The sequence below is a fragment of the Theropithecus gelada genome, chromosome 3, assembly GCF_003255815.1.
Source record: "Theropithecus gelada isolate Dixy chromosome 3, Tgel_1.0, whole genome shotgun sequence".
NCBI classification, from domain to species: Eukaryota; Metazoa; Chordata; class Mammalia; order Primates; family Cercopithecidae; genus Theropithecus; species Theropithecus gelada.
Genome location: NC_037670.1, coordinates 18,125,357 through 18,135,877, shown reverse-complemented (window position 1 = coordinate 18,135,877; position 10,521 = coordinate 18,125,357). Strand labels below are relative to the sequence as shown.

The 10,521-nt window shown below is 56.4% G+C and overlaps 1 protein-coding gene and 1 pseudogene across 1 annotated transcript in view; both read right to left on the bottom strand.

Annotated features, from left to right (window-relative positions):
• The window catches only part of ITGB2 (integrin subunit beta 2), a 49,772-nt gene extending 47,507 nt beyond the window's left edge, over positions 1-2,265 (bottom strand). Inside the window, exon 1 of the mRNA XM_025381260.1 lies at positions 2,050-2,265. The gene's annotated coding sequence lies outside the window, so the exon portion shown is untranslated. The remainder of the gene's footprint in view (positions 1-2,049) is intronic.
• A 2,769-nt stretch (positions 2,266-5,034) lies between these two features.
• LOC112620775 lies at positions 5,035-7,831 on the bottom strand (annotated as a pseudogene).
• Positions 7,832-10,521: the final 2,690 nt, after the last annotated feature.

The following is a 10,521-nucleotide window of genomic DNA, read 5'->3' as shown; positions in this document are numbered from 1 at the left end:
TCTCACACACACAGGAGCTGGGCAGGCAGGTGGCCCGCATGGCTGGGCCCCACCGAGCTGGCCTCTCACACACACAGGAGCTGGGCAGGCAGGTGGCCCGCATGGCTGGGCCCCACCGAGCTGGCCTCTCACACACACAGGAGCTGGGCAGGCAGGTGGCCCGCATGGCTGGGCCCCACCGAGCTGGCCTCTCACACACACAGGAGCTGGGCAGGCAGGTGGCCCGCATGGCTGGGCCCCACCGAGCTGGCCTCTCACACACACAGGAGCTGGGCAGGCAGGTGGCCCGCATGGCTGGGCCCCACCGAGCTGGCCTCTCACACACACAGGAGCTGGGCAGGCAGGTGGCCCGCATGGCTGGGCCCCACCGAGCTGGCCTCTCACACACACAGGAGCTGGGCAGGCAGGTGGCCCGCATGGCTGGGCCCCACCGAGCTGGCCTCTCACACACAGAGGAGCTGGGCAGGCAAGTGGCCTGCATGGCTGGGCCCCAGAAAGCCTGGGGTGCAGCCCAAGGCACCCGCTAGGCAGGGGGCTGCACAGCCTCAGGTCAGTTCCTGAAAGGCACCTTTTTCCATTTGAAAATGGGGCGACAGGTCTGCCTCCCAGGGATGAGCAGACAAAGGGTTGGGACTGCAGAGCTTGGGTACATGGAGTGGCAGTGGGGACCGGGGCCCAGAGGTTGCTGAGTGAGGGAAGGCATACGGGCAGCGAGGCTGGTGAAAGTGGCAGGGGCAGAGAGCGGGGTATGGGAACATGCCCATCGAGGCTGGTGAATGTGGCACCGCAGGGGTGGGGAGGGAGAACATGCCCAGCGAGGCTGGTGAATGTGGCACCGCAGGGGCGGGGAGGGGGAACATGCCCAGCGAGGCTGGTGAATGTGGCACCGCAGGGGCGGGGTGGGCGGATGCAATGATGAGCATTTCCTCCCTGGGGCCAGCAGAGCAGGAGTGAGGCTGAGTGGGTCTATTACGCGGATTTGGGTGGGACCCCATGCAGTCACACGTGGGGGACGCAAGGCTGACAGCCTTGCCTGACCCTTTCACACTTTAGCCACAGCAATGCCAAGCCCAGAAAGGCTGCAAGTCCCCAGGGAGAACAGAGGCCCCCGGAAGGGGTGGCCGGCTGGGCTTCCCTGCAGTCCCCACAAGACAGGATCCAGGAGATTTTAACGTGTTAATTTGTTTTCTGACTTTGCCAAATTGCTTATGGTAGCCATGCATTAATTTTATAATCAGAAAAGCATGTTATTATAAATCAAGTTAAATGGCTCCAAAACAAAAGCACCCAGACCCCAGAAGCCTGCCTCTCTCTAGCTGGAGAGAGGGACGAAGTGTAAGGAAAAGGAACGGAAAGCTGAAAGGACCCCCGGGCTCTGGAATCCGACCCAGTGGTGATGCCGCCAGGGCTATCAGGAAGCGGCTCCTTGCTGGGCGCAGCCGGTCTCCCACCCACCCCAGCACAGCGCTTGCTGAAATCTAGACTTGGCAACCTCAGCCCCCAGCCGCTTCCTCCCGCCCCTCCCCCGCCCTCACCACTTCCTCTCAATGGTCCCTGGGGATTACAGCACGATTATTTTTATCGCAAGAGTTTCCCAATGCGGGAACTCCACAGCCCCAAAGAGTTTGCATCTGAGCTTCCTAAAGCATCCTGGGGCACGGACAGGCGGAACCGGGCCGTCCGCCGTCCCTACGCACAGAGGTGCACAGGTGGGGTCCGGCCTCGCCGTCCCGGTTCTCGGTAACCGTTCTCGGAAATCCATTATGGGAATGTGCGGGTTCTGGAGATGCTCAGACCGCGAACAGTACTGCAGGAACCCAAACGATCATTTTTAACCCCAGACATCCCTGAACCAAAGCCAAAGTCTACAATCCCTGGGGCAGAGGCCGCCCGAAACCAGCTGTCCCCTCCCGGCCTAGGCGCGCCAGGTCCCCGACCGGCCGGGGCGATCCCTTGGTCGGACGGTGAGGTTGGGAGTCAACCGCACCCAAGTGCCACCGCGTCCACCCGGTGCAAGCGACCCCCGACGCCCGACGGGCAGCCGCTCACCTTCTCCTGGCCCTGGGCTTCAGGAAAACTGCCCGGAGGTGGCCGGGGTCTCAGGCGTGGCAGAGGCTGGGCGGTGGGCTTCGCGCCTGCTTCAGTCTCCCAATCCGTGGCCCGGGGGATGGAGCCCGCTGCCTGCAGAGGCTGCGGCAGGTCCCAGCCCAGTGCACTGGAGCGTGGCGCCTCCTTCCCTGAAGTGCCCCAGGGCACGAGGGTGAGTCTCCAAGGAGGAAGCCGCCTCCCCTCCCCCGCTGCCCGGAGCTGCTCGGAGCCTCCCCCGCCGCGGACACCGTCATCCTTCCCCCACCCTGACCCCGACCCCGACCCCGACCCCGGCCGTATTCCGTTGCATTTGCTCCCTGCTAGCTCCGGGGCCACCACTGAGCAAGTGCTGTGAGTAGGCGCTTCCTGGAGCTTTTCCTGTGGGTCCTCAGAAAAACCCCATGGCGTCCCCATTGTAGAGACGGGGAAACTGAGGCTCAGAAAGACCAGAGCTTGCCTAAAACCTGCGGCCCGAGGCGGGCAGGGTTTCCACGCTCCGAGCCTGGCCGCTCCCTGGGGCGCGCGAAGGGAGCTTTCCTTCCCCGGGAAAGGCCGGGGCCAGAGACCCGCACGCAGACCCGTCGGGGGTTGCGGGGCGAGAGTGGGCTGGGGAGGACTGGGAGGGCGTCTGGGGCCGGGTCCTCCAGGCTGGGGGCCGCGAGCTCCGGGAAGGCAGTCCTGGCCTGTGGATGGGGCCACGCGTGGGACCCGGCTGGGCGGCCTCGGAAGGCGTCCATGCTGCGGGAGCCGAAGGAGCGGCCGTGCGGGCGCCAGCGCCGTGGGTGGAGGTCGCCGCCCCTCCTAAGGGGCAGCCGGTGCGTTTGGTACCCGGGAGCAGAGCCCGCGCCTCCCCGGGGTCTCACTGGGTCTCCCGGGCGCGGAGTCTGAGGCCCCGGCTCCGCAGAAACCAGGGGCGGCCGCGGGGAAGCAGCGCCCTCAGGTGACTCGAGAAAGGGTCTGAGGAGCCCCAAGAAGGACCTCGCGCATCCCCGCTGGGCTCCGACTGTCTGCGTTCGGTGCGGGACGGCCCAGGCCGCCAGGACCCCCACGCACAGCTCAGTCTGCGGGCGCGACCCAGAGGCCAGCAGCAGAGGACGGGGCCGGGTTCAGGGGAGGACAGAGAGGGAGGGGAGGGCGCTCAGGGGAGGTCAAGACCACCGCTAGCCTTTCGGGGTCATGGCCTGGCCCCCCATGCCAGGGGAAGCGAGGGGGCCTCTGTGAGCAGAGGGGCCCGGGTAGAGAAGGTGCTGACAGCCAGGGGCGAGGCAGGAGCCCAGGTGGGGACTTGGGGGTGGCTGAAGGGACCCTTGGGCTGCAGGGATAGGGAGGGGAGCTAGGAGTGTGGCTTGGGCAGGTGCTGGGGGACCGTGGGCGCTCTTTATTCTGAAAAGGAATGTGCTGCCCAAGTCCCCAGGGACCTAGAAATCCATTTCAAGATTTTCAGGAGTTTCAGGTGGAGACAGAGCCAGGCCCAGGTGAAAATGTGGCAGTGACAGAGTGTGGGGAAAGAACCAGGAGAGAGGAGGTCCCCGAGGCAGATGATGGGACAGAGAGGGGGCCAGGAATTTTAAAACGCATCTGAGATGCGTTTGGCAGCCTCAGTGTTGTTCTTCTTTCAAGGAGAAAGTGTGGGCAGAAGCCAGCTCTAAAGCCCAGGCTGCCCAGCCTGCACTGGCGGAGCTGAGGGAAGGAAGGCCGGGCCGGGCAGAGCCTTCCCTCCCTGTCGCAGAGGTGAGCATGGGAGATCTGGAAGGAGGCAGATGTGCCGGCAAAGTTGAGCCACCCGGACACTAGGGCCTCCAGGTGCGCCTTTGAGCCTGGAATCTTTGCCAGGTGATGGCTCCCTGCTACAGAGCACTGGACATGGGCCATGTGCTGGCACTTGGCAGTCGCATGACTGACACCGCAATGCCTCACAGGTGACAACTGCCTTCTGGAGGCCTGGCTGGCTGCCACTTTGCATGGCTCCTGGAGAAGAGGGATTGAGTGGAGTCCACGGGTCATGGCCATGTCCTGGGTGTCGCCTCTGAGGCAGGGCCAGGCTGGGGCGAGGAGGGGCTAGAGACAGGCTCCTGCCAGTTCAGCCTCTAACCGCTGGTCTTCATGCCTAGGAACCCACTGGAGGTTTGTGAAACCACAGGTGGCTGAGTCCTGCCATAGGGGTCTCTCACTCAGCAGGTCTGGGTGGGGCCCGAGACTGTAACCCACGCAGGGTCCCAGGTGAGGCGGATGTGGCCTGGCGCTGTGTGACTCTGGACCTAGTCCTCCGGCTCAGGCCAGAGCCCAGAGCCTGGGCTTGAGTCAGAGCTGTGACACAGGCAGGCCACTCACCATTACATCTTCCTAGCTCAGAATATGCAGGCAGCCAGGGTTGTTATCCACATTCCTCCTCCATGTTCTTCTTTTTGAGAACTTTCACCAGGTATGTCAGGAGCTGGACTCCACCAGGGAGGCTCAAGTGGAAAGCCCTCACTCATCCTTGTCCTCCAGGATACAGGAAAACCTGTGGTTATAATTCCAGTGACAAGAGCGAGCATGTGAGGTGTAGCAAGTCTCACTGTTCAACTGGAGAAATCAGAGACAGCTTCCTGGAGGCGGTGATACCTGGACAGGCTTCTCCACAGGTGGGAAGCGAGTGAGAGGAGCCAAGTGGGATAGACCCATCACGTAGGGGAACAGCGTGTGCAGAACCCACAACCACCCCCACCCTAGGCCCAGAGCTCAGGAAGAGAGCCCGGCCTCTCAGGGGTGACTGCATAGTTCCCTGCTAGATCCTAGGTCTTGCTCTTGGGCAGCTCTGCTGAGACCTCTACGCCTGTCCCAGGCTGCACCAAGGTTTTCTGACTATTGACCCTTGACTCTGAGTTAGGAGTTGCTGTATTTTTACTAAGGGATGGAGGGACACAGCCCCCAACCCCCAGGGAACTGGGCTGGCTCTCCCATGGCTCAGCCCACAGCCCCAGCCCCAGGGATATCCAGAGGATCAGAAAACTCCCTCTCTCCTTTAAAGCAGCTATTGGCAGAGTCCGTGGAGCTCTTGGGGGCCGGGAGACAGGCAGGGAGCCCACCTGGCAGGCAGGGGCCCATGGGGGAGGGTTGATCTTTGATCTTCCTCTGATGGCCTAACAGGAACTGTGAGCACCCAGCCGCTCTCTGGGACGTCTCGGGGCAGGGAAAGGGCTGAAACTGATGCAGCCATGGCAGCATCCCCTCTCGTAGAAGTGGTCCTGAAACAGAGATGTGGTCGGGGGGCAAGCTGAAAGCCATTTCTGAATGACGCCTCCTACTGACCTAGAGCCAGCACACACCACTCCAGGGACAGAGAGGAGAGAGCAGGAGACAGTCCAGGGCAGAGGCAGGCTCGGAGTCCATGGAGAGCCTCCCTGGGGCAACCCCTGCATCTGCAGGGTCCAAGCCCAGCACTGGCTCTGCAAGGATCCGGCCACTCATACTGTGCCCCTCCAGCATGGGGCATCTGTGGGTCTCCCTGAAGGTGGGCACCTGGACGGCCTTCCTGAGGGGTCCGAGCATCCCTGCAGGCGTCAGTGATTCCCTCTGTCCCTTTCACCACTGGCCATGGCTGGGGCAAAGCAGCACCGTGTGCTTTGGTTCTGGACAGCTGAGGTACCACGAGGCCCAGCATGTCTGCAGGGGCCTCTCCTAGCCCCCTCTCTGCGTGCTGAGGCTTCACCTGTTGATCAGAAAGAGGCAACAGAATCCAGAATGAGAATGCAACGTGTCACCTACCAGCCCCAGCCCCTGGGGTTAGAGTGTGGACTCGGAGCTTCTGTCCAGCAGAGGCCCCTGATGTTCAGCTGCACTGGGACAGCCGGGCAGGGTGTCACCTGCAAGGTCAGCTGCAAGGCTGGGGCTGGGGTTTGTAATCACTGTCATCTCTTGGCCCGCAGGGTTCTCGCACATGCCGCTTTGGTCCTGATGCGCAGGACCCAGGTCTCTCATGAGGCCAGTGTTTCCCCCATGAGGCCTGGAGAGGAGGCTTCTGGCCACTCCTGGGTACAACAGGAAGGGAGCAGCAGGCCTGAGCTTTGTATATACACCAACTGCCAAACATTTCACCATGAATTTCTTGAGACTTCTCTCTTTGGAAAGCTTCTGTTTGCATGTATTAGGCAATGCGCATGCCAGCATGTCAGCTACAGCAGGAGACAGGGAACAAGCCACATGGGAACTGATGGAGCCACGGCCACATCCAGTGTCCTCTGCAGCCGCTATGGAGTGCTGGGGGAGTGAGGGGCAAACAGTAAGATCTTTATGATGTGAGAGAAGCCAGGTGTGGATCAGGGAAGTTGGTTTAATTGGTATGAAGAACAGGATCACTGTAAAATATTTTCTCATAGATAAAACTCTCTTTGTATAAAAGTCTCTAGAATGGCGACAGGAAACTCGTAATCATGATTTCAAGTGAGCAGGGAACTAGGGTCTGGGGTCAGGGGAGGAAGGGAAACTGTTCACTGTAAACAGCTTTTAGGACGTTTCCATTGGGATCGAAGGGTGGCTGACTCTGTGACTTTGACGTGAGAATCACTTCTACCTCAGGCACTTGAAAGACGGCACTGGCAAGAGCATCATTGAATCTCTCCTTTTCCTCCTAAAGACAGGAGATAAAAATGCCCATGTGAAAGATGCCTTCCCAGCCAGGTGCAGTGGCTCACGCCTGTAATCCCAGCACTTTGGGAGACCGAGGTGGGTGGATCATGAGGTCAGGAGTTCAAGACCAGCCTGACCAATATGGTGAAACCCTGTGTCTACTAAAAATACAAAAATTAGCCGAGCGCAGTGGCAGGTGCCTGTAATCTCAGCTACTGAGATTCTCCTGAGGCATGAGAATCGCTTGAACCTGGGCAGCAGAGGTTGCAGTGAGCCGAGATTGCGTCACTGCACTCAAGCCTGGGTGACAGAGTGAGACTGTCTTTAAAAAAAAAAAAAGAAAAGAAAAGAAAGATGCCTTTCCCGTACCGGGCAAAGAAATATTCCTTTACAGGGAAGCACATCATAGCCGACAGAATTCTGTACAGACATTGAAGTAATTAAAGTAATTCCTGTTGTTCTTAAGCCTCCCCACATGGTTTACTTTTCCACAACTGCCTCTTTGTTCAACCTCCTGCAAAAACACACAGGTTTCGTCGCTTCTCTGGGTCTTTGCTTCCTTAGGAGGGTTCTGTGTCACATGAAGGCGACATTAAATTTGTATACATTTCTCCTGTTAATCCATCTGATTTCAACTTAGTTCCCAGGCCCAGCCAGGACCCTAAGAGGAGGAAGTGGATATTTCCCTCCCCTACAGTATCATACACATGTTGCTTTTTTTAAAAAGAAAATCTGGGGCCAGATGCAGTGGCTCACGCCTGTCATCTCAGCATTTTGGGAGGCTGAAGTGGGAGGACTGCTTGAGCCCAGGAGTTTAAGACCAGCCTGGGCAACACAGGGAGATTGTCTCTGCAAAAAATAATAATAATAATAATAAGTAAATAAATAAATAAATTAGTCAGGTGTGGTGGCACATGCCTGTGTTCCCAGCTATTCAGGAGGCTGAGGTGGGAGGATCACTTGAGCCCAGGAGGTCACCGTTAGTGAGCTATGATTGCACCACTGTTCCAGCCTGGGCAATAGAGTGAGACCCTGTCTCTTAAAATTTTTTTTAAAATTAATTAGTTACCTGATTAACACAGTTCCTTACTGGTGAGGGATTCTCTACTGTGGTCCTTCCACAGCGCCACCCCATACATGAATGGCTTCTTTTGAAGCTTCCACCTTTGTACAGTTGAGTCTTTGTCTCTGTCTTACCCTGCTTTGTGCTGCTATAACAGAATACCACAGACTAGGTAATTTATATAATGAACAGAAATGTATTGGCTCATGGTTCTGGAGACTGGGAAGTCCAAGACTGAAGGGCCTTCTTGCTGTGTCGTCCCCTGGTGGAACAGCAAAGAGAGGGCAAGAGCGTGCCAAAAGGGGGACAGACTAGTCCTTTTATAAAAAATACTTTAATAACAAACCCAGTCCCGAGATAACAACATTAACCCATTCCTGACGGTAGAGTCCTCGTGGCCTAATCACCTCTTAAAGGTGCTACATCTGAATACTGGTATGACGGCAATTAAATTTCAACATGAGTTTCAGAGGGGACCGGCATTCAAACCATAGCAGTCTCAAATACTGGGCTGGCCGCGGAAGAGGAGGCTGATCTTTAAATCACATAGATTTTTTCTTTTTTTTTTTTTTTTGAGACAGAGTTTTGCTCTTGTTGCCCAGGCTAGAGTGCAATGGTGCAATCTCAGGTCACCGCAATCTCCGCCTTCTGGGTTCAAGTGACTCTCCTGCCTCAGCCTCCGAGTAGCTGGGATTACAGGCATGCGCCACCACACCTGGCTAATTTTGCATTTTTAATACAGACAGGGTTTCTCCACATTGGTCAGGCTGGTCTCAGACTCCCGACCTCAGGTGATCCGCCTGCCTCGGCCTCCCAAAGTGCTGGGATTACAGGCGTGAGCCACCATGCCTGGCCAGAATGTTCTTTAAAAACAGGGACAATCCCATGAAGTAAACTCACATTGGAATAGTTAATAGGTAAAGTGATCCAGGTGGCTAAAACAATAGACATTCGCTGGCATCCAAAGTACATAAAGATGAGTACTTTGAGGCCGGGCGCGGTGGCTCAAGCCTGTAATCCCAGCACTTTGGGAGGCCGAGACGGGCGGATCACGAGGTCAGGAGATCGAGACCATCCTGGCTAACACGGTGAAACCCCGTCTCTACTAAAAAATAAAAAAAAAAATTAGCCGGGCGAGGTGGCGGGCGCCTGTAGTCCCAGCTACTCGGGAGGCTGAGGCAGGAGAATGGCGGGAACCCGGGAGGCAGAGCTTGCAGTGAGCTGAGATCCGGCCACTGCACTCCAGCCCGGGCGACAGAGCGAGACTCCGTCTCAAAAAAAAAAAAACAAAAAAAAACAAAGATGAGTACTTTGAGATCGCGCCATTGCACTCCAGCCCGGGCGACAGAGTGAGACTGTCTCACAAAAAAAAAGAACTATAAAAGGTGGATGAGCACTTTCACCTCGAGAGTTGCTGGGCCCAGATGCTGAAGGCACCCTGATGGAACTCTAAAGACACCAGCCTCTGGAGTTTTCATCTCTGGAGTTTTCACAGCCAACAGCATTCCTAGGTAGACTGGCTGTGAACACATCCAGTTGGAGGGTAAAAAGAACGACTTGTGAATGCTCCATAGGTCTTCGAATATGTTAGTAAACACGACTTCAAGCCAGTTGCACAGTCTTGAATATATCCTAGTCTATCACCTTGGGCTGCGAGTGGCTTGTGCAGTCATCTGTCCATCTCTCAGCTGGGCGAGAAACTTGAGGTCCTTTCTGAGAGGTGGCCCTGGCTCTGCCTGGGACCCGCTACTCTTCTTCAAAGTGCATTTTGTATGGATGGGTTTTCACTGTGGGTCCTGGGCAGGCAAGTGCTGGTGCCCAGTGTTGGGGAGCAGGGTAGAGGTGTGGCCGCTACCTGGCTGGGCCCGGACTTGGCAGCCTTCCTTCATGGCCCCCAACCATAGCCAGTTCCATAGTTTGTTCCTGATGTGTCAGCTTTGTGTCCCCGTGAGAACAATGGGCTCCTTGAGGACAGGCCTTGCATCTTCAGGTCTCTTCCCTAATGCACCCCACGGCGCCCAGCATAGACAGCAGGGGGTGCAAGCAGTCAGATGAGCAGGGCTCCCATTACCAGCACGGGACCCAGCCCGTTACCTGGATGCTATGTTTCCCATGTAAACTGAGCAATACCCAATTCTAAGGAACTGTTCTGAGGACTAAATTGAATAGTAAAAATAAATTTAAATTTATTTTTTAATAACTTTAAATATAAATATTAAATTATTTTATATTAATATATAATTAAAATATAATATATTAATATATAATTAAATTAAATTTATAAATAATTAAAAATAAAAATAAATTTAGTAAAAATAAACAAATTGAAAAGTAAAAAATAAATTGACATGAAGTGAAGGTCAATCAAAATGGACTAGCCTGGCCAGGCGCAGTGTGGCTCATGCTCTCAATCCCAGCGCTTTGGGGGCCGAGGAGGGAGGATCGCTGAAGTCCAGGAGTTCAAGACCAGTCTGGGCCGGGCGCGGTGGCTCAAGCCTGTAATCCCAGCACTTTGGGAGGCCGAGACGGGCGGATCACGAGGTCAGGAGATCGAGACCATCCTGGCTAACACGGTGAAACCCCATCTCTACTAAAAAATACAAAAAAACTAGCCGGGCGAGGTGGCGGGTGCCTGTAGTCCCAGCTACTCGGGAGGCTGAGGCAGGAGAATGGCATGAACCCGGGAGGCGGAGCTTGCAGTGAGCTGAGTTCCGGCCACTGCACTCCAGCCCGGGCTACAGAGCGAGACTCCGTCTCAAAAA